Source organism: Pteronotus mesoamericanus, unplaced genomic scaffold (assembly GCF_021234165.1).
Source record: "Pteronotus mesoamericanus isolate MK-2021 breed Mesoamerican mustached bat unplaced genomic scaffold, CSHL_Meso_final contig_82, whole genome shotgun sequence".
Taxonomy (NCBI): Eukaryota; Metazoa; Chordata; class Mammalia; order Chiroptera; family Mormoopidae; genus Pteronotus; species Pteronotus mesoamericanus.
Genome location: NW_026555265.1, coordinates 10,143,442 through 10,170,941, shown reverse-complemented (window position 1 = coordinate 10,170,941; position 27,500 = coordinate 10,143,442). Strand labels below are relative to the sequence as shown.

At 38.1% G+C, this 27,500-nt stretch overlaps 1 pseudogene; it reads left to right on the top strand.

The window, feature by feature from the left end:
• Positions 1-615: 615 nt before the first annotated feature.
• Positions 616-25,847, top strand: LOC129079795 (S-formylglutathione hydrolase-like; annotated as a pseudogene).
• Positions 25,848-27,500: the final 1,653 nt, after the last annotated feature.

Below are 27,500 nucleotides of genomic sequence, written 5' to 3'. Positions count from 1 at the left end.
AACCACAAGCATGGAAACATCTTCCTTAATACCTCTTGATCCCTTACTACTACAGTGGACAGACACATATTAAATATAACTATTCTGCCTTTCTTGTTACTGTCACTGATGCATCAGTCTGCAATTTGCTACAGTGATGCAGCACATGGCATGTGCTGTGTCAGAAACGTGGTCTTACATCTGAGTGTACAGCCCTGACCTGTCCAAGGAAATTCACGTGAAAGGAAATAGGGAGGGAATCTACTGGGGAAACCTTGACACTCGTGGGCACATTCCCGAGGAGGGAGCCAGGCTGCATCACTTCCCTCCCATCAGCCTGTTGCGGGATTTAGGCTCTTAACTTTTTCTCTCCTCTCACAGAAGACTCATTTTACATGATGATTAGAAAGGAAAGGAAGAAAATTATCCATGAAGAAGAAGGAGGTTGGGACTTGAAGATTCTGCAGAGATCTGCATTTTCTTAAAAACTCTTAATAATCTTATGAAATGTGGGTTTCACGATTAGCTTTCTGTCCCTTTCTTATTTATTTATTTATTTATTTATTTATTTATTTATTTATGATGGTCATGCTGTGCATCATCTGACAGAGTGGCCTGACAGTCTGGGGGAGTGGCATGCAGGTATGCTGGACTCAAGCTGGAAAGGCTGCACCAGGAGGGAATTTAAGGAACCCCAAGGAAACCACGAATGATGCTTCCCAAGTAAGAGATCCTTCTGTCAGCCCAGATATGAGGAATGAGCAGAAGGAACGGCCCCCTGTGACCAACTCCAGATGCAGGCCCGCCAGGTGCAGCAGTGATGGATGTCTACCCCAGCCACCCACAATACGTGTGTGTGTGTGTGTGTGTGTGTGTGTGAATAGATATGGTTGTGCATGAATGTATGAAAGAGTGCATATGACTGTGAATGTGTGTACATGGGTGTGAAGGCGTGTGCATGTGTGTAAATGTGCATGACTCTGTGAACGTCAATGTCAATATGTATGAATGATTGTGAATGGGTGGGTATGAATGTGGGTATGTGCGTCTGTGTGTGCCTCAGGAAGGGAGTTCTTCCATTGTAACTTCATGGCCTTAAATTTAGACCTTTGGTCTCTTTTCCAGATGAAGTTAAAGTCCCAGCAAGACACTGACAGCCCTGAACAATGATGCTGTCTGCTTTTAATGTATGTCCCATAGTGAACACATCACCAACATAGTGGACACAGCCCCATGAGTTAGTACTTTAGAAAGTAAATTCTACAATTTTATTCTGATAGCACAATTATCATATGGAATCAATTATTTGGGTTAAGCCCTGACCGGTGTAGCTCAGTGGGTTGGGCATCGTCCCACAAAATGAAAGGTCGCCAGTTCAATACCTGGTCGGGGCACCTGCCTGGGTTGTGGGTTTGGTCCCAGTTAGGCCCCTCCCTTCATCTCTCTTTGAAAATAAATAAATAGAATATTTTTAAAAATTATTTGGGGTTAAAACACTGCAATCAATGCAAGACACATATATCATTTCAAATTATTTTCAAGTTTCTTTGGGTATATTCCGAGAAGTAGAATCCCTGGGTCATAAGGCAGTTTTATTTTTAATTTTTTGGAGGTAACTTCATACTGTTTTCCACAGTGTCTGTAACAGTCTGCCTGAAGGTTCCCTTTTCTCCACATCCTGCCAACTCTTCTTGTTTATTGGTTTATGGAAGACAGCCATTCCGACAGGTGTGAGGGGATAGCTCATCATGGTTTTAATTTGCATTTCTCTGATGATTAGTGATGTTGAGGATCTTTTCATAAAATATATATATATATATATATATATATATGTATGTATACATACACTATCTTTCAATGGGTTCTTGATCTTCTGCTCTGGTACCCCTACAATGTAGATACTGTTATACTTCATGTAGTCCCAAAGTTCCCTTAACTATCCTCATTTTTTATAATTCGTTTTTTTCTGCTTCGATTGGGAAGGGGTTTTTTTCTACTTTGTCTTTCCAACTGCTGATTCAATGCCTTGTCTCATCCAACTGACTATTTATTCTTTCCAGTGTATTATTTCAGATATTGTATTCTTCATTTCTAACTGGCTCTTTTTTATGGTTTCTATGTTCTGTTTCATGCTTACTATCTCTTTAAGTTCCCACTGACTCCATCCATTCTTTCTGTAAGTTCTTTGAGCATTCTTATAACCATTGTTTTGACCTCTATACCTGGTAGACTGCATGCTTATGTTTCATAACTTTTTTTCTGGAAGTGTTTCCTGTGCTTTCATTTGGGATATGTTTCTTTGTCTACTCATTTTGGCTGCCGCTTTGCGTTTGTTTCTATGTATTGCGTAGATCTGCTATGACTCCCAGTTTTGGTAAGGTGGCTTTATGTAGTAGGCTCTCTGTGGGCCCCAGTGGCACAGTCTCTTTGATCACCTAAGCTGGGTGCTCCAGAAATTTCCCATGTGTGGTTTATGTGGGTCCTCCTATGTCACTTGTGAAGTGAACTGGATGCTCCTCTGATGGTGTCTGAAGCTGGCCACTGGGTGTGTTGCTTCTGGGGTCTTTTGGGAGGGACTCTGGTGCAAACCAATGTAAGACTCTGCCTGTGACTGACCCTGGACAACCTGTTTGGAATAACAAAATGATCCACAGTTTTTCGCTGGGCCAGGGTGAGCACAGGAAAGTTCAAGCAGTGCACTAAGGCTGGTTTTTACCAGCACTGGGCCTCGGGGCAGGTCAGCAAAGGTTTCAAGGCAACCCGACATCTGCTTCTATTTGCCTCTACCTATTAGGGTCAGCCATTAAAACAGACTCTGCTGGTACTTGAGTTGCATGAGGAAGGTTCTCAGTGAGTCACCAGATAGGGATGAATGGTGTTCACCAGATTAACACAGGTTCAAACTCGAAGTCATTGCTAGGTCTGAGGCCACTCAGCAAATGTCCCAGGGTATACCAGGTCTAGCTGCCACCCACTGGGTGCCTACACACCTTAGAGCTATATACAAGGGACCCAGACCTGGCTTTCTTTGTAAGAGTGGAATTAAAAAGTCAAAACAGACCATATTCTAGAATTTAAGGTGTCCTACATCCCTAGTCTGAGATCAGCTGCGTGAGCTCAAGGGCTCCTGAGAGGGTTCATGGGTTCTCAGAGGCCAGGGAGCTGCTCTCTGCTGTGGGCGATTCATGGGTCACCTGGGATGCAGTGGGAGAGCGAAAGCATGGTGAGGTCATTCACCCTGTAACTCTCAGCCAGCTCAGTTCAAGGCTGTTCCAGGAACCTCTTCTCCTACCAAAAAGTATCTTAAATGTAGGTGGCTTAGCTGGTCTCCAGTCACCGTGTAATTTCAGGCATCTTTCTGAGCCAGTGCCTCCAGGCCTCCTACTCATGGTACACTGTCCTCTTCCTACTGCCACTCCCAGGCCTATAAGGCAACTGTCATGACTGTTGACAGGCCCCTTCTGGGGGAGGGGTGCATGGCCTGCCGCTGACAGGCCTGAGCTCCCTCCCCTCCCCTCCTTCCCTCCCTAATGTCCGGGGCGCAGACTTCCCGCCGCCGTGACCAGGAAGGAGGGAGATCAATAGGAGTCACTTTTCTGCATGTTCCTTCCCTCTTTTAAAAATGAATCTTCCCTCCAGAATCCCTTGTACACCCCAGCATACCACTTCACCCCTCCCTCAGTTCCGGGGGCAAGGGTCCCCAGTTACAAAACCACAGAGTGACATTTAAAAAATATAAATCAGATCATGCCATTCCTGTGCCTAAAAATCTTAGCGGTTTTTACAGCATGTCAACTCACCTGAGGGCTTTTTATTTGCCCACGCGCCCTGCCCTGAATCCCAGCCAGCCTGGCTCTCCCTGCCTGTGGGCATTGGCTGTCCCTTTGAGTATGACTTTCCCAGTTCCCCATGTGGCCAGCTGTCTCAACAGCTAAGTTTGAGTTTAAATATGACAAGATCTTGGAAAGCCCTTCCCTGAGCCTGCTGGGGAGTTACAACAGAGGTTCCAACCAATCTCTGTGGGGTATCACATGGCAACAGGTCATTGTGGTAAGACAAGTCACAGAAGTAAGCTGGCCACTTGGCTACTGGGTCTGCCAGGTAGGCCAAGGTAGTCAGGTGTTCTTGAAAGTGGGAAGTGGTCAAGAGGGCGGGTCCACTTGGGAAGGACTCAACCCACAGCTTTGGCTTTGAGGCTGGATGAAGGCACCACGGGCCAAGGTTTGGGGGCCACCCCTGGAAGCTGGGCATGGCTTCAGCAGAAACACAGAAGAGAACTCCCATAAGGAGCAGATTGTGCCAGCACCCCATTAGCAGGAAATGGGGCCTGGGTGGGGGGAGCACAGCCCAGTGAAGCCGCCTTGGGCTTCTGACTCACAGAACTTATGACCGCACACTTTGCGGTATAGTCCACTCCGGCTGAGGTATTTGTTAGGACGGCAATAGAAAACTAATATTGTCCTATCACGCCCTAGTCACATCACCTAAATCTGTTTTCTTCATGGCTTTTAATGTCTTTGTAAATGAAATGTTGTTCCTGTTCAACTGTCTCCCAGCCTGCCTCAGCACCTGTAAGGCCCCGCCCTAGAGACCAGGTCCAGCAAAGGCTACAGGGGAGTGGTTGGCACACTTTTTTTTTTTTTTTTTGGCAGACATATTTGAATAGGTTTGGGACTGAAGGGCTCTTTTCTGAATTGATAAAATTTTATTTTTGTAATAAAACTGATTAACAAATGCATATGATTTCTTCAACCTCTTTAGGATATCCCAAATTAACTCACAGATGAAAAAATATATATATTTATTTATTTTTGTCAAAGCCTGTGTCTCAATATTTGGTTCAGAGATGCAGTTGCCACTTTGTGAGCTGCCTCACAGAGGGAAAGTGTCCTGACTGTAGACCAGGTTCAAATTAGGACTTGCCTCTTGTGCCCCAACCCCATAGGCCAGCCCTTTGGCCTCTGGTGGCCAGCTGACCCACAGTCCTCCCGACACCTTATCTCATGTTCAGCCGCCTGGTGTTGCTTTCAGTGGGGCCAGGGGACTCCCGTCCCAGGGCTGGGAGGACCACGGTGGTCTTGGCTCCTAGACTTCTCATTCGTTCTTACTTGGGCACCAGGAGTTACGGACATTGGAAGTGGTTGCAGCTCAGATGCGGTTTGCTTGAGGCTTCAGGGCTCTGTGGGGCAGGCGGTTTAAAGCTGTAAAGTTCCATATGGAGCTTTAGTTTCTTTAGCTGTAAAATGGGGCTGGCAGCCCTGCTGACCTTAGAATCACTGTGATGAGAGGACACATGGGAAGCTTCTACTATTATCTCTGTCCCAGTGTCAAGTCTTCAACTGCACAATATGCCGTTTGGGTGGCGCAGCACCTGCCGCAGGACTGGAATGAAGGCCAGAGGTGGTGATGGGGGGTGACCATTAGAATGCACCAGAAATACTTTCCCACTTTTCCCTTTGCCTAGGGATAGGCTGACAGTTGCTACTATTTAGTCAATTTTAGAATCTTTGCCCTGGCGTCCTTGCCCAAGGCAGGGTTCCCATGGCAGCCCTGGCCTCAGTCACCTGCACATAACTCTCTAGATTGTCTTGGTGTCTCAGTGGCTCCAGGTCAGCATTTCAGGGATAAGTCCCAGCTGCACTAGAGCAACTTTCCAGGTTGGCACAACTCATTCAAGACCTAATTCACATACCTGCTCTTCTTGGCGTCATAATTCTAAGGAATGTGGTGTCTTAACATTTGTGCCTCTTGTTTCCCACAGATGCTGGTGGTAAGCTAGCAATGTGCCTGTGACAATGCTGCAGGTCCTGCAGTTTCATTCTCTTGGGCTCCCAGCCCTCACCATCTCTGAAGCCATGGGGCTGTCCCAGACCAGGTGGCACCCTGGCCCGGTGGGTCTAGATACTGTGGGCATGAAGGCACTCAGTTCTGCAAAACATGTATTCTTCAGTATTCATGTGGATTTTGTAGCTGAATGAGGAGACTCTGTCCTTAGAAAATATTTTTACGTGTAAAAAGTAATATTTATTAGAGACATTTTATTTTTCTGAACATTCCCAACTAAAGACTGAGAATGTAGAAATAGCTACTTTTATACCAGAAATTATTTTTGCTCCAACCTATTACTTTCCACTTCAAGTTTGTGTAATTGCTATATCTTCTCTACTTAACCCAAACATAAATGATCCCTCTTTTTTGTGCTTCTGACTATGAGATGGCTGCCTCTCCCAATTTTCCCAAGTTGTGCATTTTACTACTCTACATCCTTTCTTCTTAGAGAACTGTTTTAGCTGAATCACCCACATTCATAATGTTGTGGGTTTTTTAAGATTGTACTTTTCTTCTAAACAGCTTTATTAAGGTATAATTGATATACACAGAAAAAATTGCATATATTTAAAGTGTACAGTTTGATAAATTTTGACATGTATTTACATGTGAAACTCTCACCACAATAAAAACAATGAACAAAATCAATACTCTCCAAGTTTCTTCTGTGGCCCTTGGTAATCCCTCCATCCCTGCTAAACATCAAAGCAATCACTGATGTGCTTTCTGTCACTATAGTTTATTTTATATCAAAAATTATCATAAAAATGTAAGGATACATTATGTACTCTTTTTCTGGCATATTTCACTTAGCATAATGATTATTTTATAAGTCACTCATGCTGTTCTTGTATAATACTTAATTCCTTTTTTTTCTGAATGTTATATGCTGCAGTTTGTCCATCTTGTTGATGGACATTTGGCATTTGGGTTGTTTGCAGTTTTTGGCTTTTGCAAATAAAGCAGCTGGGAACATTCATGTATGTGTCTTTGTACAAGCACAGCCTTTCCTTTCTCCTGGACAAATGTCTAGTTGTGGAATGACTGAATCATATGGTAAATGAAATTAAATTTTTATAAAATTGACACATTTTCTAAAATGATTGAATTATTTTACATTTCCATTAACAGTGTATGAGGGGCCAGTTGATTGCAGTCTAACCAACATTTGGTGTACTGTTAGCGTGCGTGCATTGCAGTCCTTTTAATTTGAGACATACTAAAAGATGTATAATGACACTTCATTTTGATTTTATTTCTCATTTCCCTGATGACTATGACGTTGAGCATAATTTCATAATGTGAAGTGTTCATTCAAACATTATGTTGATTTTTAATTTGGATTGTTATCTTGTTGAGCTTTTATTATAGAGATATAATTTACATACTGTAAATTCACTAGTTTTAGGGTACAATTAAGTGGTTTTTAGTATATTCACAAGGCAGTGCAACTATCACCACCAATTCCAGAACATTTTTATCACCCCAAAAAATCTCATTCCCTTTAGTAGTCACTGTCCGTTCTGCTGTAAAAATGAGCAATCTTTATTTAACAGTGATCTTTCTATGAAATATTAAGCCCCAGTGGCTTTTAAGATAAATTCCTAATGGAAAAGTATTGATTTTCATGCAAACAATGATTGTACAGCCAGTCATTCAGAATTCAAAAGGAAACACTAGCTCATACTGTACCCTATCAACCAGTCTCTTCCCCACAGCCAGACCTAGATTTTTGGCTCTAACTGTTCCTGCCTTGAAAGGTAATTTTTATTATTTGGTATATATCTGCCTAACAATAAAAAAAATGAAAATATAAGCTCTAGATATTCTGGAAAGTTGGCTGACTAAGTGTTAGCTTGCTTAACTATATTTCTGCAAACATACCAACTGAGCAGAAAGAGCTCTAGAGAGAGAAGAGTTATTGTAACCTCTGCTGAGAAATCTAGGCCACCTGAGAGATGACGGGGGCGGGGAGGGGGCTCTCTAACTGTGCCCTTCTCCTCCTGAGGAATGGCTGGACTGAAGGGAAACCCACAGTGCCATGCTGTTTTTCTTTTCATCAATACGGTTTTCTCAAGAGGATGGGTAAGGGTTGCAGGAAAGGAGGGAAGCAACATTCCAGGAAGTGCTTTGAAGCTGTTTACCAAAGTCAGTGAAGCAGAAATGTGTGTTAGCTGGTTAAACAAGGTATCTGACCTGCAGTGCTTCTCACTGAATCAGTCTCTTCATTTTGGCCTGTTTTTCACATGGAAGGGTGTACAGGAAAGCCAGCAAACTGAAGGAGCTTGCAAATAGGGACAAGGTAAACAGTGTATGGGACGTTAAAATCCACTCTTGTTCTTGAGCATAGTAGTCCTTAATAAAACTATCATAACTGGAAGGAGGGGCTTCTTTGTCCTCTTAAGGAAACTAAACAAAGACACTAAGAGATGATGAATCAAAAATGAATTGATTACACAAAAGAAGACAATGAAAGGGAAGCTCACAGAGCTGAAAAAAGAATGAAGGGATAATAATCTTGCAGAACCTAAAACCACATTGGCAACAGCAAGAAATACAGCAGGTATTATGAAAAATAGAGGCCTGTAACACATAAAAAGGACAAAGAATTAGCAGATGGTAGACACAGAGGGCAAATTAACAAAGACTGGGTTGGGTGCAAATCAAGCAGGACACAGTGTAATAATTAAAGGATCTTGAAGAAATTCAGACCTGGATAGCATTTCAAAAGAGAAAGTTAAATGCCAGGATAAAAACTCTATGGAACTACTAAAAACTTCAAAAATGAAGGGGAAAAAAAACCCTATATATGTGCCAGTTGCAAAAGGATTTGAATTGAAAAATAAAAATTATTTTGACCACGGACTTCACTAACGACAGGTACCAGAAGAAAATAGATGTTGTCAGTACAGAGAATATTGATGGGAGAACATGGAGTTGGGGGGTGAGTGGGGGAGGGATTTGGCCAAAGTGAGCATTTGAATACATGTATATGTTCGATTTGTGTCTAAGTAATCAGGATAATGAAGTTTAGGAAACAAAAAGTGTTATCATTATTGGAAAAAAGTTATATACTGTAAAAATAATGTAATTAGTGAAAAAATATAAAATTATATATAATATATTATATATAAATGTATATGTGTGTATATATCTATCTATATCTATATCTATATCTAATCTATATATAAAAAGTCAGCTGGGAAAAAGTCCAGGAATTTTCATCCAAATTTTGAGGGTTATGTGTAGGGTTATTTAATATAAGGGCAATCAATGTGTCATTTAAAGTTGAAAAATTAAGAAATAGGTTTAAGCATTGATTTTGTATGTTTAATAAAAACATAAATGTATACCCTCCATATATTGCAGAGCATTGCGGGACAGATATGTAATAAATAAAAACAAAAGCAAAACTAAAACAAATTTTTAATATTATATTACTTTTAAAATGGAACTTAATCCTAAAAGGAAAAAAGATTTGGAAGCCTACTATGCCCAACAATATAAGTAGATACTTCAATTCCCATTCTGTTTATCTGGGAAGTATTTGAAAGTTCTGTGGTAGCTTCTACAATGGATCAAAAAGCTATAAACTCCAATATATCTATCTTTAAGTAATATGCCTAAAGCAAAGGAATTCAGATTTATTACTGCTATTTATCTTTAAGAAGTTACTCTCATTACTTTTAAAAAAGAAATTGAATGCTTATAAGATTCTTCTAGACACTAGGGCTATGGCAATGATAAAATAGTCCTCATGGGGTTTACATTCTAGCAGGGAAAACATAAAATAAATAGTGATTACAGAATAAGTAATGTGGTGTTGGCCGGAGTACAAAGTAGCAAGAGGATGTAACACTTGGGAACCTCACCTAATTTGGAGGAGGGAGTAAGGGAGGTATACGGAACTATCAAAGAAGACTTATTTGAGGCAGTGAGGTTCAAGCTGAGACCTAAAGGTAAAAGACCACCTTTCAGTAAAATGGTTAGCCATTTGTATTAAAATGAAATGGAATTCCTATTTCACTCCTTATTACATAAAAATAATTTCATGTAAATCAATAATTTTGATAGAAAAAGTTCAAAAGAAAGGCTTAAATCATGAATGAATTTTTATAATTCTTGGATATAAAAATAACATCTTTTAAAGCTTGATATGAAATCTAGAAATCACAAAGGGTTACAAGATAATTTGCCTACATAAAAATTAACAGTGGCACCCTAGCCAGGTGGTTCACTTGGTTGGAGAATCATCCCATACACCAAAGATTGCACGTTCAATCCCCAGTCAAGCCACATAATTTAGATTTAGGATTATCTGTGACAGCCGATTGATGTTTCTCTTGTTCCTTTCTCTCTAAATTCAATAGATATATCCTTGGGTGAGGATTAAAATGAAAAAAAAACCTAAAAGTTGCGATTAAAAACCATTATACAAGGTTGAAAAGCTAATTAAAAACTGAGGGATGGAAGCAACCCACGAGACAAAGGGTTATTCTTCCTATTTACCTGATAAACTCATAAAATAATAGTAAAGATCTTCAGAGAAAAATATGTTCAGCCTCACTAATAAAGAAATGCAAGTTAAGTCTAGATATATTTTCCTCTACCAGATGGGCCTGGATTTTAATCTAGGATTGTTTATATATGGAACAGCAGAATGTCGCTCAGTATATGATTAAGTAAATTATAGTACGTACCTACTGTAAAGTATTACACAGCAATGAAAAACAAAAGCACAGACCTATGTTCATTGACAAATTTTCCTGTTAATATTGAGTAGTTAAGAAAGCAGGTTATAAATCTGGAATACAATATTATTTTTATGAAATTATGGGTACATGTCTCTATTGCGTGGATGCATAGAGTGCTATCTAGAATTTCCACCAAAGAATTAGGAGTCACTAATTTTATATAGTCAAGTTTTGGATTATAGAAGTTTGTGTTGTCTTGTGAGCATGAATATTTTTTATAAAAAGTATAATTAAACAATTAAGGTTCACCTAATTATATTTAGTGTTAGCTTTGTACACTTTCTATTTAGATAAAACCTAGCATCTTAGACTCTCTCAGAGATAAAATTTGTAGGATATATTTTGATTAGCTGAATCATAAGGACAACCTTAACTTTATATGGGTTTGCCTTTTATAATGTGTTGACATCTTGATTGATAACTTAATCATTTCATTGAAACATCCTGTAGTCAAAGCACGTATTTATAGAAAAGACATATATTAGTCTTAGGAGAGTTTGTTCTCATTTGAATGATTTTTCTGGAGGTATAATATGTGCTTTGACATGAAGCCTGAACAAGATCTTCTTTAAAATTATTGGAAATCTCTTATGAGTATTGATTATTTTTTAATCTGAGAACTTTGTATTTGTAAAGAACATTGTAGTTACTGAAGCCTAGTCTTTAGAAGTTAAAAAGTAATTGACCAGAATCCACGTTAATATTTTTCACTATTATTATTGGTTTATAACTGTAGTGTCCAACTCTCCATCTTTACAACCCACATATAAAATGCACACCTTTATCAACCTCCTCTTCAACTAACTTTTTTGTCCCCAATATCTCTACAAGTTATGAGAAGATCTTTGTATTGTACCACAAGCTTATTAGAGAAGAGTAGTGACCCAGAACTGGAGGGACCACTTCTGACCAGTTATCAACCCATGGATTCACAGCTTTTCTAGGTATTTAGCCTGTGTCCCTCTATTATCTTTAAGCCCTCTTGCCCTGCAGGGGTTTCTGAGGCAGCTATATTCCCTTATGCCAGAAGCATGGCCTCCTTTTGTAAGTGTTCTTCTTGGCTATAATGCCTGATAGTACTTTCAATACTCCCCCTTAGATTTTCTTTTTGTTTTTTAAGTATATTTTATTGATTATGCTGTTACAGCTGTCCCAGATTTTTTTCCCTTTGTTGCCCTCTACCCAGTATGCCCCTTCCCTCTAGTAATGCCCATTCCTCTTAGTTCATGTCCATGGGTCCTGAATGTAAGTTCCTTGACTTCTCCATTTCCTATACTATTCTTAACATCACCCTGTCTATTTTGTTCCTACCTATTATGCTTCTTAATCCCTACACCTTTTCCCCCATTCTCCCTTTCCCCTTCCCAGCTGATAACCCTCCAAATGATCCCCATACCTATGATTCTGTTCCTGTTCTGGTTGTTTGCTTAGTTTGTTTTTGCTTTTGTTTTTATGTTTTAGATTCAGTTGTTGATAGTTGTAAATTTGTTGTCATTTTAACATTCATAGTTTTGATCTTCTTTTTCTTAAATAAGTCCCATTAACATTTCATGTAATACTGGATTGGTAATGATGAATTCCTTTAGTTTCACCTTGTCTGGGAAGCTCTTTATCTGCCCTTCCATTCTAAATCATAGCTATGCTGGATAGAGTAATCTGGGTTGTAGGTCCTTGCTTTTCATCACTTTGAATACTTCTTGTCAGACCCTTCTTGCCCGCAAATATTCTTTTGAGAAATCCACTGACACTCTTATGGGAACTCCTTTGTAGGTAACTCACTGTTTTTCTCTTTCTGCTTATAAAATTTGCTCTTTATCTTTAACTCTTGACATTTTAATTATGATGTGTCTTCTTGTGACCTTCTTTGAGTCCAACTTGTTTGGGATTCTCTGTGCTTCCTGATCTTGCATGTTTATTTCCTTTGCCAAATTAAGGAAGTTTTCTTTCATTATTTTTTCAAACAGATTTTTAATTTCGTGCTCTTTGTCTTCTCATTCTGGCACCTGTATGATGAGAATGTTGGAGCTCTTGAAGTTGTCCCAGAGCCTACTTAGTCTACCCTCGTTTTTTTTGGATTCTTTTTTCTTCTTGCTGTTCTGATGGGTTATTTTTGCTTCCTTATGTTTCAAATCATTGATTTGATTCTCAGCTTCATCCACTCTACTGTTGTTTCCCTGTAAATTGTTCTTTATTTCAATTGGTGAATCCTTTGTCTCTGACTGGATCTTTTTTATGCTGCTGAGGTCCTTGCTAAGTTCCTTGAGCATCCTTATAGCCAGTGTTTTGAACTCTGCATCTGATAGATTGCTTTTCTTCGTTTTGTTAACTCCACTTCTGAAGTTTTGATCTGTTCTTTCATTTGGGCCATGTTTCTTTGTCTCCTCATTTTGACAGCCTCCCTGTGTTTGTTTCCATGTATTAGGTAGAGCTGCTTTGACTCCATGTTTTGGTAGTGTTACCTAAAATAGCAGGTGTCCTACAGGGTCCAGTAGCACAGCCTCCACTATCACCCAAGCTGGGTATTCGAGGTGCATCCTTCATTTGTGCTGAGTATACCCTCCTCTTGTAGTTGAGCCTTGGTTGCTACTGGCAGATCAATGGGAGAGATTTACCCAAGCCAGTCAGCTGGAAGGGTTGTCTGTGACCACTTACCAGCAACCTCCACCTTCCATGGAGACTCAGCTGTACAGAGGTAAAGTGATGGTGCTCTGAAGTGGCATGTAGCTGTCCATTGGGTGTGCTGGCCGTGGGGTTTCCTAAGTGGTATAGGCCAAGGTTAGCCCCAACCTGTGATTTGTACAGGGGCACCCTTCCTGAGTTATAAAGCAATTTGTGAAGGCTGATACTTGTTATGGGCTTGGAGGTACCCGGGTGAAGGCAAGCTGTGAAACTAATCTGGCAGCTTCTGGTGCTAGGTCTAGAGCTCACTGAGGCCAGCTGTTGCTTGTTTGATAGGATTTAGTAAGTTGTGAAGTATGAGCCAAGACCAGAGGTTCATAGGGAAGCAGCTAGGGTGGACCCATATGTTGAGTAGGGTGGGGTCTCTGGGGATCTCCAAAGTAGGTCAAACAGTGTTAACCAGGTTGATGGGGTCTCAAATATAGCATCAGCCTGCCAGCTCCATGACTCAGGATGGAGTGGGGGGAGGGGGCGGTTGGCTCAGTAAAGGGACAATGGCCTCTGCTTGTCTTGATGTTAGAAACCTCAGGCTATCCCAGTATGCCACTGGTAACTGGTACCCTTCAAGCTGCCACCCCAGTGCTGGAGCTCAGAGGGAGTGAGCCTAAGTAGGTGAGCCTGTGTATGACTTCTTTAAGAGGAACTGCTTGGGACTCCAAAAGTTTCTCCCATTGACTCAATCCCCGCTGGTTTCTGCAGCCAGAAATTGTGGGGATTATCCTCCTGGCACAGGAAGCCTGGGCCAGGGGGGCCTGGTGTGGGGCTGGAACTCCTCACTCCTGAGATAGCCCTCTCGAATTTTTATCCACCACACATGAGTGAGAGACCAGCCCATTCCACGACCAGTCTCAATGGATACGGTTTCTTTAATTCCACAGTTGTCAGACTTCCATTCAACTTGATTTCTGATGGTTCTGAGTGATGGTTGTTCTCTATTTTAGTTGTAATTTTGATGTCATTGTGTGAAGAGGTGAGCCGTGTCTGCCTATGCCACCATCTTGACTGGAAACCCACATTAATATTTTTGTTGGTTATACTGTTTCATAGATTCAAATTTTTTACCCTATTGTTTTCCCTTTAAAATATTAAGACATGTTTCAAGATCAGGGACCATTTCTCAGCTATATTAATGGAAAATATTGTGCTAAGTATTTACCATTATCTTCTGTCAAGCCATTTGAAGTTTAGTTGAAACCTTGGTATGTCATGCTTCTTGGTAACTTAAACAGTGAACTAATGTACTTCTGTATATTTAGATATGTGTAATATATAAACTACTTGATACAGAAACATTTTAAGATATACTTTTTGTTTCTCTTTCCTCCCCTTTCCTAGTAAATTAAAAATTATTTCAAAAAAAGTTTAGAAAGCAATTCTGTTTTATAAAATAAGAGTCATGTAATGATTTCATTTTTTAAATGATTGTAGGGGAAGTTGTGCTTGGTCATTTACTTGTTAGTATACTTAAAACTGGTATAACTAAATTATTAATAAAATGAATTTATTTGTAAAATACATAACCTAGCTTTTAAAAATAACATTATTCCTTATAAAGTACCACTACAGATAGTACAACTTTCATTCTTAAGTTTAAGGTGTAATACTGTCAAAGTACTAATAGCTTAACTCCCTAGGATGAAAGCAAAGTAAAAAATATCAAAATAGCAACAAAAACTCAGGCTACTTTCATACTTACATACTTCCATTTGTTACACTTTTTTTTTAATCCTCACCTGAGGATATTCTTATTGATTTTAGAGAAAGGCAAAGGGAGGGAGAGAGACAAACATTGATGTGATAGAGAAACATTGATTGGTTACCTCCCAGATGCACCCTGACTGGGGACCAAGCTAGAAACCTAGATACGTACCCTGACCCAGAGTGTGGGTCAGACACACCCTGACTGGGGACCAAGCTAGAAACCTAGATATGTACCACAACCTTTCATTTTACGGGACTACACTCCTACCAATTGAGCCATACCAGCCAGGGCAATTGGCCACGATTTATAGCCATACAATTTATTTCCTCTGAACAAAAAATGTATTTTAATTGGTTTATTTTAATTCAGTTCATAGCTTTTCCCTATAGAAAGCCAGGTTTTTGGAGAGCTCTAGCAGTGCATTATTGCTGGACTCTCATCCTTCGTGTTTAAATAATGCAAGTAATTTGATGGAAACCTGGAGAAGCTCTTTACTGAGTGCCATGTAATTAATCCAAGTAAAAAAGTCTCAAACATGCCGAATGAATACAAGGTCATCAGCACAGGATATGCCTTGTCAGATCTGCTACTGAAACTACCCTAACTCAGTGAGTATCTGGTAAACTAAGGCTAGCACTGGCTGTATTTCAGAGAGTAAATCACCTTTCATTACTCAGACAAAGAAAGATCTGGGAGTCTGGGACTGTATAAAGCAGTAACCTATTAATATATTAAGGATAAGGAAAAGAAGAAATAATAAGAGCCTGTTTTAGCCCTCTTCTCCCCAGTTTGTTTTTTGGTTGTTTTTTTTTTAAGCAGCAATTTATCCAAGTTGTCACTACACACCTAAATTTTTTCTGAGTTTATTTTACCACCATGGGAGTATTGTGTAATAGGTAGACAGGGAGTAGACTTATTTTTCATCCAAATTAAATAAATTTAAAACTAAGTTTTTAAAAGATATCAATATATCCAAAGCTTTTATAAAATGTCTCTAATACTAGTTCACCTGGGAGTTTTTGGGATCTTCATAACAAAAGATTTTCACCTGATACAGATCCATTCTAATGGAGATTCTTAAATACAGCAAGTACATGACAGAGTGGGAGCAGATACTAGGACTAATTAATTGTTTCTCTTAAGTAAAAACATTCCCCTTAAAATCTGTTTAATTTAGATGATTTACTTTAGCAAGTCTAGGAAAGAAGTTTTAGGCTTAGATAAACATAATCTTCCTATGAAGGCCTTACTTTTTTAATAACCATAGGAAAATTATATTTGTGACATAGATATATTTAGTTACTTGGAATTTACCACTTAAGATGTTTGAAGATATCTAAGCAATCACTTAATTCTGCAATAATTATAACTATAAACAGCTTTTTCTAACAATTATAGGGTTTTTAAAAATATTTACATATTTTTAGAAAGAGGGGAAGGGAGGGAGAAAGAGAGAGAAACATCAATCTGTGGTTGCCTCTCATGCACCCCTCTTACTGGGGGCCTGGCCCGCAACTCAGGCATGTGCCCTGAGTGGATTCAAACCAGTGACTCTTCGGTTCACAGGCCAGTGCTCAACCCACTGGGCCACACCAGCCAGGGCTACACTATAGAGTTTTATGTGTGTATCTTTAAAGAGGCCCATTTGCTAGGAACTAATTTGTTCACTTGTACAAGTTCTTAGGAAAGAGGCTTTAAAAGAAAGTTAATTGAGAACTCTGAAAAAAATAGAAAAATCATGTGTTAAAATAATTTAGTTGATAAAGTGCTGAATTGATTTTTAAATTCTCAAGTGTTGATCATGCCTCTAACACTAGGTATTTGACTTTGGGTAGTAAATTACTTACTTTCATTAGGTTTCAGTTTTATCTTTCAAATGGATTGAATGAGATATTCTTTCAAACCTTTCAGCCTGAGAAGTTAATGTATTCTGTCTCCTTAAATCACAACTCTACCTTGAGTATTAAAAAGACAATTAAATTCATGTTTTGACCATTTTATTATCTTTCTTTAACATATTCTCTTTGCCAGTTGATATTTATATAGTGTTTACAGTTTATAAATGTCTGTGAAGTAATACCGAGATGCAAATAATTTGTCCTGGGCTATACAAGATTTTCTTACTCCTTGGCGTTTTTCCTCCTGCTCTCTTATAGACAGCTCCTCCTTAGTTTAAATCTCAATGTAATTTGAGTACTGAAGCTATCGGCTTACAAATATCCCCGGTAATTTTCTCAGTGTCTTTGGTATTGTCTACTAGTCTCAGCCAATTAAAAACTGAAAATCATGACTGAAGATTTGAAGTATAAAGTTTGCTTGCACTTGTAACTGATGATGGCAACTCACCATTTGTTCATCCATTCATTCATTGAACACAACAGGCACTATTCTAAGTGTTAGAAACACTACAGAGAATAAAGGTATAAATGCCTGCTTCAGATAATACACAGATTAGCTGGGCAGATAAGTAAAATTTCATATAAGAAAGAATGGTAAATGCTTTGATAGGGCATGATACTGTGGGAACACGGTGGAGAGAACCCTAACCTCATTTTGGATCAGGGAAGACATCACACAGAGATGGACATTTGAACTGAGCTCTGAAGCTGCGGAAGTTAGGAAGGCAGCTGTGCTCACCACTGTGCCACCAGTGCTCTTGGTGGTTAGTAAAGTGCAGTGAGAAATACAGAAGCCAAAGGAAGAGAATACACTTCCAAGAATAGTAAACAGTGCTAAAAGCTTTAGTAAACGTAACTGAAAAGTAAATTTGGAATTAACGTGAACTTTATCGATGATCTACAGAAGTTATTTTTAGTAGTGTGATAAAAGTGTGATAAGATGTAAAACCATACTGCATTGGCTGAACAGCCATTGACTTGGAGGCAGGAAAGAAAGTTGAGGAAGTAAATATAAACTAGTTACTCTTTTTTAAAAAGTTTGACTGTGTAAGTAGCAGGACAAGAAAGCAAAGAGCAACATGGGTTGGAAAGTAAGTTAAAGAGTTATGGAAACTGCCAAGCATTATGAAAAGTATAATCATAATGACACTAGGACATTTTTATCATAGTTTTTTGACTACTATAAAGGATAATTTTAATCTCTTCAGTTTTGGAATGAAATGTCACTTTTTCCTTGAAGCTTTATTAATTAGATGGGTGATTTCTTTCCTTGTATAGCTCCCATGTTTCCATTTCTACTACTCTCTTGAAACACTGATACTTGGGTTTTATTAATGTACAACATATCTTCAATACCTTTATTCTTCTAGAATGTTACTTTAGCCTTATACTAAAAACAGGTGCCACATGAAAATAGGTGAGGTTTGTTGTGTTTTTTTTTTTTTTGGTTTTGTTTTGTTTTGTTTTTACTAAATCCTTCTGATAGCCTGGTTTATATAATTGTTTGGAGTTAACTATCCTGAACGGTCAAAACAATCACACGGAACTCTGGATAACTTTTTAAGTTGATAGATCATTCCCACCCCAGCCCGTGGCAACTTTATAATAATGTTTTAAATCAAATCAGTAAGATTAAGTTGTACTAACCTCTCACTCTACCAGAAAATATAGATAGCTTGGGCTATAGTATCTCATTTTTATGAAGTAAAGAATTTCTTTTCTAAGAATAAGATTTGTTGAATAGATAAAGGCAAGACTTAAAGATTGTAAGGGTAGTCTCCCCTCCGTCCCCCACCCAAGTACCTCTGAGTCTCTTTCTCCTAACTGAATACACTGAAAATGTGTGATTTAAGACTAACTCTATTTTCCTTTTACCTCATTCCATTTTACAGATGAGGTAACTGATATTCTCACTATTTGCTCTGTTTCTGGAAACAAAATGGCTTCAACTTTAGAGATATATGGACAACTTTTGATGCAAGAAAGATAATTCTTAATGTTCTTAGTGCTCTTTGACATTAGTTACTGTGTATATAAAATGGCAGAGATAAATGAAATCTTTAAATGTGTGTATCGTTCCTTCAGTTTTTTGTTGGGGGGGTATTAATTTTTGTTATAGGCAATATTTCAAATATTTTTAGTGTATTCTTGGTCATATTTATTTGTGATATAAATGGAGACAAGTTTGGTGAATAAATTATCTGATCCCCTGAGTTAGGGAAAGGCCCAGGGTACCAAGCAGGTAAGCATAATTAGTCAGGGACAATTGCATCACAGGACAAGAAGGGAATGGAAAGGAGACAGACAGGAAGATACCCAGATATACCCATCATAATGCCACAACTCATGAGCACAACAAATGTGCCTCTGTACCACAGGTTAGCTTTTGCTTTATCTTTAGACATGAATGTGTGGTTTACTGTTTTAAAAATTACTTTATTTAGTCTTATCTATTTAATTAACAAATTTATTGAAAAGAAGTCCTTAAAGAATAAAAGCTTTCATTTTATCTTTTGGTCTTATATGCGCTCTGGTATGAAGTCCCAAAGGTAGAGATGTTTCTTGAAGTCATTACTTAGTAACCTTGTGACATTTAATCTCTCAGTCTTAGGGATTCTTATTGGAAAAAAAAATAAAGCACATGAAAATGTGTATGTTTTTAACTTAATGAATAAAACATTTTAGTAGAGTAACATATCAAGTTACTCTAGTATATTTTGTCCTTTGCAGAACGTCCCTTCTCATTATAGCCTTTAAAATCAAACACTCTTCACTAGTGATTTGGTCACAAGTCAATGCCAGATCTCCTTTATTGGTGAGGATTAATGAGAATAGATCCTTTTGTTTCCCAGATCTTTTTTTCATGGATGAAAATTGATTTCCCAAATATTTACCTTCACTTTTTTTTTTTTTTTTTTTTTGCCCATTGAGGTATTTTATTTGCATAATTATTTGCTCTGTTTTTGTGAACAAAATGGCTTCAACTTGAGAGATATATGGGCACCTTCTGACGGAAGAAAAATAATTTTTAATGTTCTTAATGCTCTTTGGCATTAGTTACTGGGTACATAACTAATACATACGGAGATAAATGAAACATTTAAGTGTGTGAATATTGTTCCTTCAGTGATTTTTTTTTTTTTAGGGGACCCAGTAATTTTTGTTGTAGGCGATGTTTCAAATATTTGTTAGTGTATTCATATTCATCTCTAGAAAAAGAATCTCAGAATTTTCTCTCCTGTTTTCCTCTTGCTTCTTCATGGTCCATTATGTCCACTGAGGTTGTCAGTATTTGAAACCAAACTGACTAGATGGGAGCAGATATTTCTGCCATTTTTTTTTAGACCTTTGAGTCACACATTAAATCAGGGGCTGATCACTACACACTGGTTTAACCTGCCCAGGAGGTTCACAACGTATTTCCCAGCTCTATGGTCATCAGTGATTTCAAATGCACCAATGTAACCTTGCATAATCATCACAGTTAGAAGCTGACCGATGACTTTGGAGCATGACCTAATGAAAACCTGGTGTTTGCCTCTCTTTTTGGCATTGTTGATGCTATTGAGAGCATCAGCCAGGATATTATGGTGACACTACAAAGAAAAAAATGGCATAAAGAACTACGTTCATTTGTTTTGTGAATGAGATAGAATAGTTGTAAATCTGAATAGCATCAAATTTTAAACTTGATGAATATTTTTCATTTCGCTTTGTTTGTAAAACCAGTCTCAGGACTTTGATATATTTTCTTCCATGGTTTCTTCTAGACACTTTTTTTTATGTAGCTGTAGTGGCTACACTACAAAATTTTGTATTCTGATGGTTGGCATCGAATAAAAAGCAACATCAGAAATTTCATAACATATTTCAATAGCAGCTAATTAGAAACTGTAATGTAATGATAAACACCATCTATAAGAGCCAAAAAAGAGTAAATGAGCTAGGAATAAACTTGGGAAGAAATGTGAAAGATCTATATCTATATAAAGGAAAACTTTAAATATTAAGGGGAATAAAAGGATGACTTGAGTATTTGGAAAGATAGAACAACAGTAAGATATTAGAAAAGAATAACAGATTGTTGGGGAAGGGGGAGAATTAACCCTCCTAAATACAAGAATAGACAGTGAATTAGAACAGGATATAGTCAAACATGCATTAAGAGAATGTTGTATATTTAGAAGATGTATTTCATATCAGGTGGATTATTCAGTAAATGGTGTTGGACCAACTCGGGAGCCATCTAGGGTGGAAATTTAGATTTCTATTTAATTCCTTATATCAGAGTTATTTAATTTAGAAGTCACAAAATTTAAAGCTAATACATTTTGCTACAAAATAAAGAGCTTCTTCATGGCAACAAAATGCGAACATTCAAAATTGAAACTGAAAGAAAATACTTTCCATACTTATAAGTGGCCAATTTTCTAAATAAGAAAAATCCCCACTAAATCATTAAGAAAAACCGTAGAAAAATGGGCAAAATAGATAAAGTGAGTGCACAGAAAAAATACGTAACCCTAAATCAAAAGTTTTAACTTCACTCATAATTAAAGAAATTAAAATCAGAACTAATGGAGTTGGTTCACCTTCGGCTGGTCCATTAGCAAAGACTAAGGAGTTAGATAGTATGCTATGTTGACATGGGTATGAGAAACCAAGTTGTCTTGAACATTACAATTGCTACAATCTGTTTGCGTAGAATTTGATAGTAATTTATCAAATTGTAAATGTTTACCTGTTTGTTTATACAAATGTGTCCTAAGATACAGTCATACAGTCACAAATATGCATAAATAGTTGATGCAGTAGGCAAAAAAATAGTTTAAATGTCCATTAAATCTATTAAATAATAACAATTTTTTAAACTAAAATGCAGAATAGTGTGTGTGGTACTCTTACTGAGTGTACCTGTGCACATTAGAACATCTCTGGAAGATGATGTAAGATACCGGAAAGAGTGATTACTTCTGGGTAGAAAAGGAGAGAACAAGGACGGGAATTAGGGAGATATTTTTCAATGTAAACTCATACTTCTAAATAATTATCTTTAACCATGACCCTATATTACTAATTCATCTAAAAATAATTTATTAGTAGATATTATAAAATATTCTTGAACTAAAATATTTCATGCCCATTGAGGTATTTTTAAAATACAGTCCTCTAGACTCTCTAATATTAAAGTACTTGCTTCGTATCCCATTACAGAATATAGGATACTTCATTTAGCCATCCTTCAAATTAATAGTATTTCAGATCATGTAAGTAAAGTAAGATTAGGTTAAATGTTACTATTTTTCTTAACTACCTGAATAAATCTTTAGGTTTTCATAATATTTTATTTATTTTCCAAGTTAGCTACATTCCATGCAGCTCCATTAAGCTCTGTGTTTGTATGACATATTTTTAATAACTGCCTTATTGAGATAATTCACGTCACCCAATTCACCTGTTTAAAGTATAGTCACAATTGTGCATCCATTGATGCAGTTAATTTTAGACATTTTATAATCCCAGAGAGAAACCAAGTATCCTTTTACAGTTACTTCCCATTTTCCCCCAACTCCACAACCCTAGGTAACCACGAATCACCTTTTTTCCTCTACAAATGTGCCAATTCTGAACCTTTCATATAAATGAAATCGAACAGTGTGTAGTCTGATGACTGGCTTCTTTCATTTATGATAATGTTTTCAAGCTTTATTTACATCATATAATATGCATCAATACTTCTTTCCTTTTAATGACTGAATAATATTCCATTACATGTATAGTCCACATTTTGTTTCTCCATTTGTCAGTTGATGGACATTTGGATTGTTTCTACTTTGGTGCTATTATGGATAATGCTGCTATGAACAGTTGTATACAAGTTTTTGTGTGGATATGTTGTGATTTCTTTTGGGTATATACATAGGAGTGGAATTGCTCGGTCATATGGTAACTGTGTTCAACTTGAGAAACTGCTTGAGTGTTTTCCAAAGTTCCTACACCATTTTACATCCCCACCACAGTGTATGAAGGTTCCAGGTTATCCATGTGCTTTGTCAACACTTGTTGTTATCTCTTTTTTAGATTGTAACTGTCCTAGTAGGTATGAAGTGGTGTCTCATTGTGGTTTTGATTTACATTTCCCTGGTGGCTAAGGATATTGAGCATCTTTTCATATGCTTATTAGTACATGACATATTCTTATATTTAATACACACTTGTTGGCCTTTCCTAAAAATTATAAATATATACGATAGATGCATTTCTCATTAATTTAGGTGTTTGGTGTTCAAAGTATTTGCATTTGCATATCTAGATTGACCACCTAGAATTTAATTTTAGGAGGCTATCTGGTCTTGTCAAAATGGACATTTCTGCCACTATGAGAAATGTGACTTAACAGAGCCTTATTAAGTCACTGTGTAATATAGGGATTTTTCTGATAATACGCTTTAAAAGTCCATTTATTTTCTTTGTTGCAGCATTTCTCTGGCCCTAAATGTAGACATAAGTTTTGTATGCAGTGTTAGAGTAAATTTAACTACCAAGGTAATGGACAAAGCAGGGAATATGTAAAGATGCCATTTTATGAATTAGTTTTTGTTGAATTTCCTAAAATGTTTAGACTCTTGTACAGACATAAACAAGTGAAGCATTCAGGATCATGAATTTCATTGGAACTTTTTTCTAAATTAAAACAACTAAAATAATTGAGGTTTTTCTTCTATTTACAATGTGACATTCCAGTTAAAGATCCAATTCAGATAACATTTTCACAGTAGGCATTGACATTTGTGTATATCAGGTAAAACTTCTTGAGCAATTTTGTCATACTCCTTGTTCTTTTCAAGTTTTATATTGAAAAACCAATTTAGGTCAGCAGTTTTAGTTACCTTATGGTGATAAACACACTCATACACATACATTTACTTTAATAGAAAGAAGGCAGAAAAACCCCAGGACTTCTGGCCAAGATGAGGGTGTAGGTAGATATACTTTGCCTCCTGGAAACTGAAAACTTATTTGAACAAATAATGAAGGAGAACTTCCCCAATTTGGCAAAGAAAATAGATTTCCAGGAGACCCTAGAAGCTCAGAGAGTCCAAAAGAAGGTGGACTCAAGGAAGCACACACCAAGGCACATCATAATTAAGTTACCCAAGATTAAAGATATGGAGAGAATCTTAAAGCAGCAAGAGAAAAAGAGGCAATTACCTACAAAGGAGTGCCCATGAGACTATCAGCTGATTTCTCAAAAGAAACCTTGCAGGCAAGAAGGGGCTGGAAAGAAGTATTCAAAATCATGAGAGACAAGGATCTACATCCAAATTACTCTATCCAGCAAAGCTAACATTTAGAATGGAAGGGCAGATACAGTGCTTCCCAGGTAAGGTAAAGTTAAAGGAGTTCGTCATCACCAAGTCCTTATTGTATGAAATGTTAAAGGGACTTATCTAAGAGAAAAAAAGAAGATCAAAAGCTATGAACAGTAAAATGACAACAAACTCACAACTATCAACAAATGAACCTAAAAAAACAAAAATGAAAACAAACTAAGCAAACAAGTAGAACAGAAACAGAATCATAGAAAAGGAGATCAGAGGGGACGGGGAAGAATGGGGGAAAAGGTACAAGGAACAAGCAGCATAAATAGTAGGTACAAAACAGGCAGGGGAAGGTTAAGAATAGTGTAGGAAATGGAGAAGCCAAAGCACTTATATGTATGACCCATGGACATGCACCAAAAAGGGGAGGGGGTGCTGAGGGGAGGGGCAGTGTAGGGTGGAGGGGAATAAAGAGGAGGAAAAAAATGGGACAACTGTAATAGCATGATCAATAAAATATATATTAAAATAAAATAAACCAAAATTAAACAAAAAAAGAAAGACAGCAACTAACATCCTAGAAATGTTAAGATATCCTCAGAACCTAGCAATGCATGACAGCAGTAAGCATTCAGTAAATATTTGTTGACTAAACAGTTTAAAGTTCAATCTTTTTCCAACTATTTCATGTCCCGCTCGTGGTTGTGTTATCCTGGTGGATGACAACACAGCTGTGTATTTTTGATAAATTCTTCATGGTAAATATTGGTTCATTGATTCAACCAAATTAATTTTTGTTAAGTATGTGAAAGGAGGTGAAATTTTAAAATCTGAAGAGATTTTCTAATCTACACTTCTTTGTAGTACAAAGGCCCATTTGCAACTTGGTTTAACGCCTAACCCCTATTCTGGTACACGTGACAATGCATGATAGAGTTCAGTAAACCTTGGAGTGGAGAATAGGATATGTCAGTGTGTCAACTGAGTCCCTCTGGGACTCAGATGCCAGGCAGTGTTAAAAGGGACAGAGTTTTACTGCGAGACCAGCATCCACGCAGGATGAAGTGCTCCTGCTACCACCACCGCCGCCGCGGGAGGAACATGACCCTTTGATGCAGACAAAAACAAGTCGCAGTTGGGCAGGGAAGGAACGACACTGAAACAGATGACCAGCAGCAAGTGGTTTGGGGTTGGTGGAAAGTTTTTGAACATGTCAGTGCTGAACTGAACTGCAAAATGAAACTTGTTACTATAGACCACCAAAGGCAGAAACGGGAAAATGCCCTGCACTGTGTTGGCTGTATGGTTTTACTAGAACAGAATTTTATTATCAAAATCTGGTCATCATCAGGCTGCCCCAGAACATGGCCCTGTTGTCACTGCTCCAGATACCAGACCTTGTAGCTCTATATTAAAGAAGGAGGTAAGAATGGGACACTGGCACTGGATTTTATGTGGGTGCCACTGAAGACTCCTGGAAAACTACCTACAGAATGCACTGCTGTGCCATAGAGGGGCTTCTCCAACTCATAAATGCCACTTTACCAGTGGACCCCCAAAGGATGCCTGTTCTGGCCACTCCACGGGAAGTCATGGAACTCCGACCTGTGCTTTAAACACTCCTCGACAAGAGAAATCTGTGTCAGCATTTGCTCCAATTTGCAATCCAGTGCTTTGTCCTTAGGGCCAAAAAAATTTTAGTATTACCAATTTAGGGCAGATTTATAGCCATAGCATTGAAATTTTATTTTATAGTTGTGGAAAATACTCTTGGCAAAACTTCCTAATAAACTATTTTTATTCTTGCTTTCAAGTGCTTGATCGCAGATTCAAAAGTTAAAGTATCAGTGTTTAATAACAAAAAGCTTTGTCAAGGTAAGTGATTTCTCTTAAGTTTTCCTTTTTAAATGAAAGAAATTCTAAGCAGTAATAGAAATATTAGTTTTTATATAAAAATATTCTGGACAATAAGAGGTGCTTTCACTAGAATAACATGGGTCATGCTGTTGCTGTGATGCTAACAGCTCCTCCAAACACACAGGCTGCCTCACTTCCACCTGGAGGGGGCCCTCACCACAGTTCCCCAGACTCCACAGTCCTGACCAGATGCACTCCTGGGTGTGCAAGGTGCCAGACTGCGTGGTCATATAGCAAGAGGGAAGGAAAGCAGCTCTGCCTTCCCATTTGCTTTTAAAAAACTATTGGAATGTTCCCAAAAAGTAGTCTTGAGTCCAAAAATGTTAAAAAGTTTGGTAAAATAGTCTTTTGGCTGTTAGTTACACATTGCTCTTCCTCCCAAAGACCCAAAGCTATTATCAGTAGTTAGGTGACAATCACCCTCCTGGAGGCAGAAGACCTCTTGATCAGGCCTGGCTGCCTTGCAGGCTTCTTGCCTTAGGATAAGATCCCCTCTGCATACAGACTTCTATTGGGACATTCACCAGCTCCCCTACAGGCCTAGAGGTTTCTTAAAGTTGGCAGTAAATACAGGTTAAGTCCTTTCCTAGGCACCTCTTCAATCCTTAAAAATAAAAAGAAGCTTGAAATAATAATGCTCAAGCTTTGAGAAAATCCACTCGATATAAGCCAAATTGTAAGTGTGTGGAGAGATGGCTGGCCAAAATTAGGAGGGAAAAAAAACATAAAATGTGAAAGCTTGCTAGTTATTCCTCCATGATCAATTCCTTCCTTCTTCCAGATTATGAAAGGTCAGTCGGGCATGAGGTTGCCCAGCCAGGACTGCACTGCCCATGTTCCCTTGCACACAGGAGTCACCATGTGCTGAGTTCTCACCAACAGGACATGAGCAAAAGTGTTATGTGCAACATCAGTGCCATTTGCTTAAAATGAAATCTATACCTCTTCTCTTCCCCCATTCCCACTGAGAGTAACCAAGCTTCAACCAAGGGAAAATAAAACAAAGATATGGGAATGAAGGAAGAAGGGAAGGGCAGGAGGGAAGAAGGGGAAAGAGAGCTGCTTTTTTAAGCACCAGAGTTTGTGGATTGATATGAATACCTACCTACCACAATTGCTTGTTACAGGATGATATTAACAGTACTGCATTATGTATTTCAAAGTGCCAAGAGAATGGATCTGAAATGTTCTCACCACACACACACACAAAAGTAATTATGTATTAACTGCTAAATAAGCCATATTGTGTTAACCTTACTGGGTTGTGTTTTGTTTTTGTTTTTTTTAACTGTTGTTCAAGGACAGTTGTCTCCATTTTCCCTCACCACTTTCCTCCTCCCTACAAAGCCCCACCTCCTAACCTCAATCCTACCCGCCTCTGGCTTTGTCCATGGGTCCTTTATACATGTTCCTTGTTGAT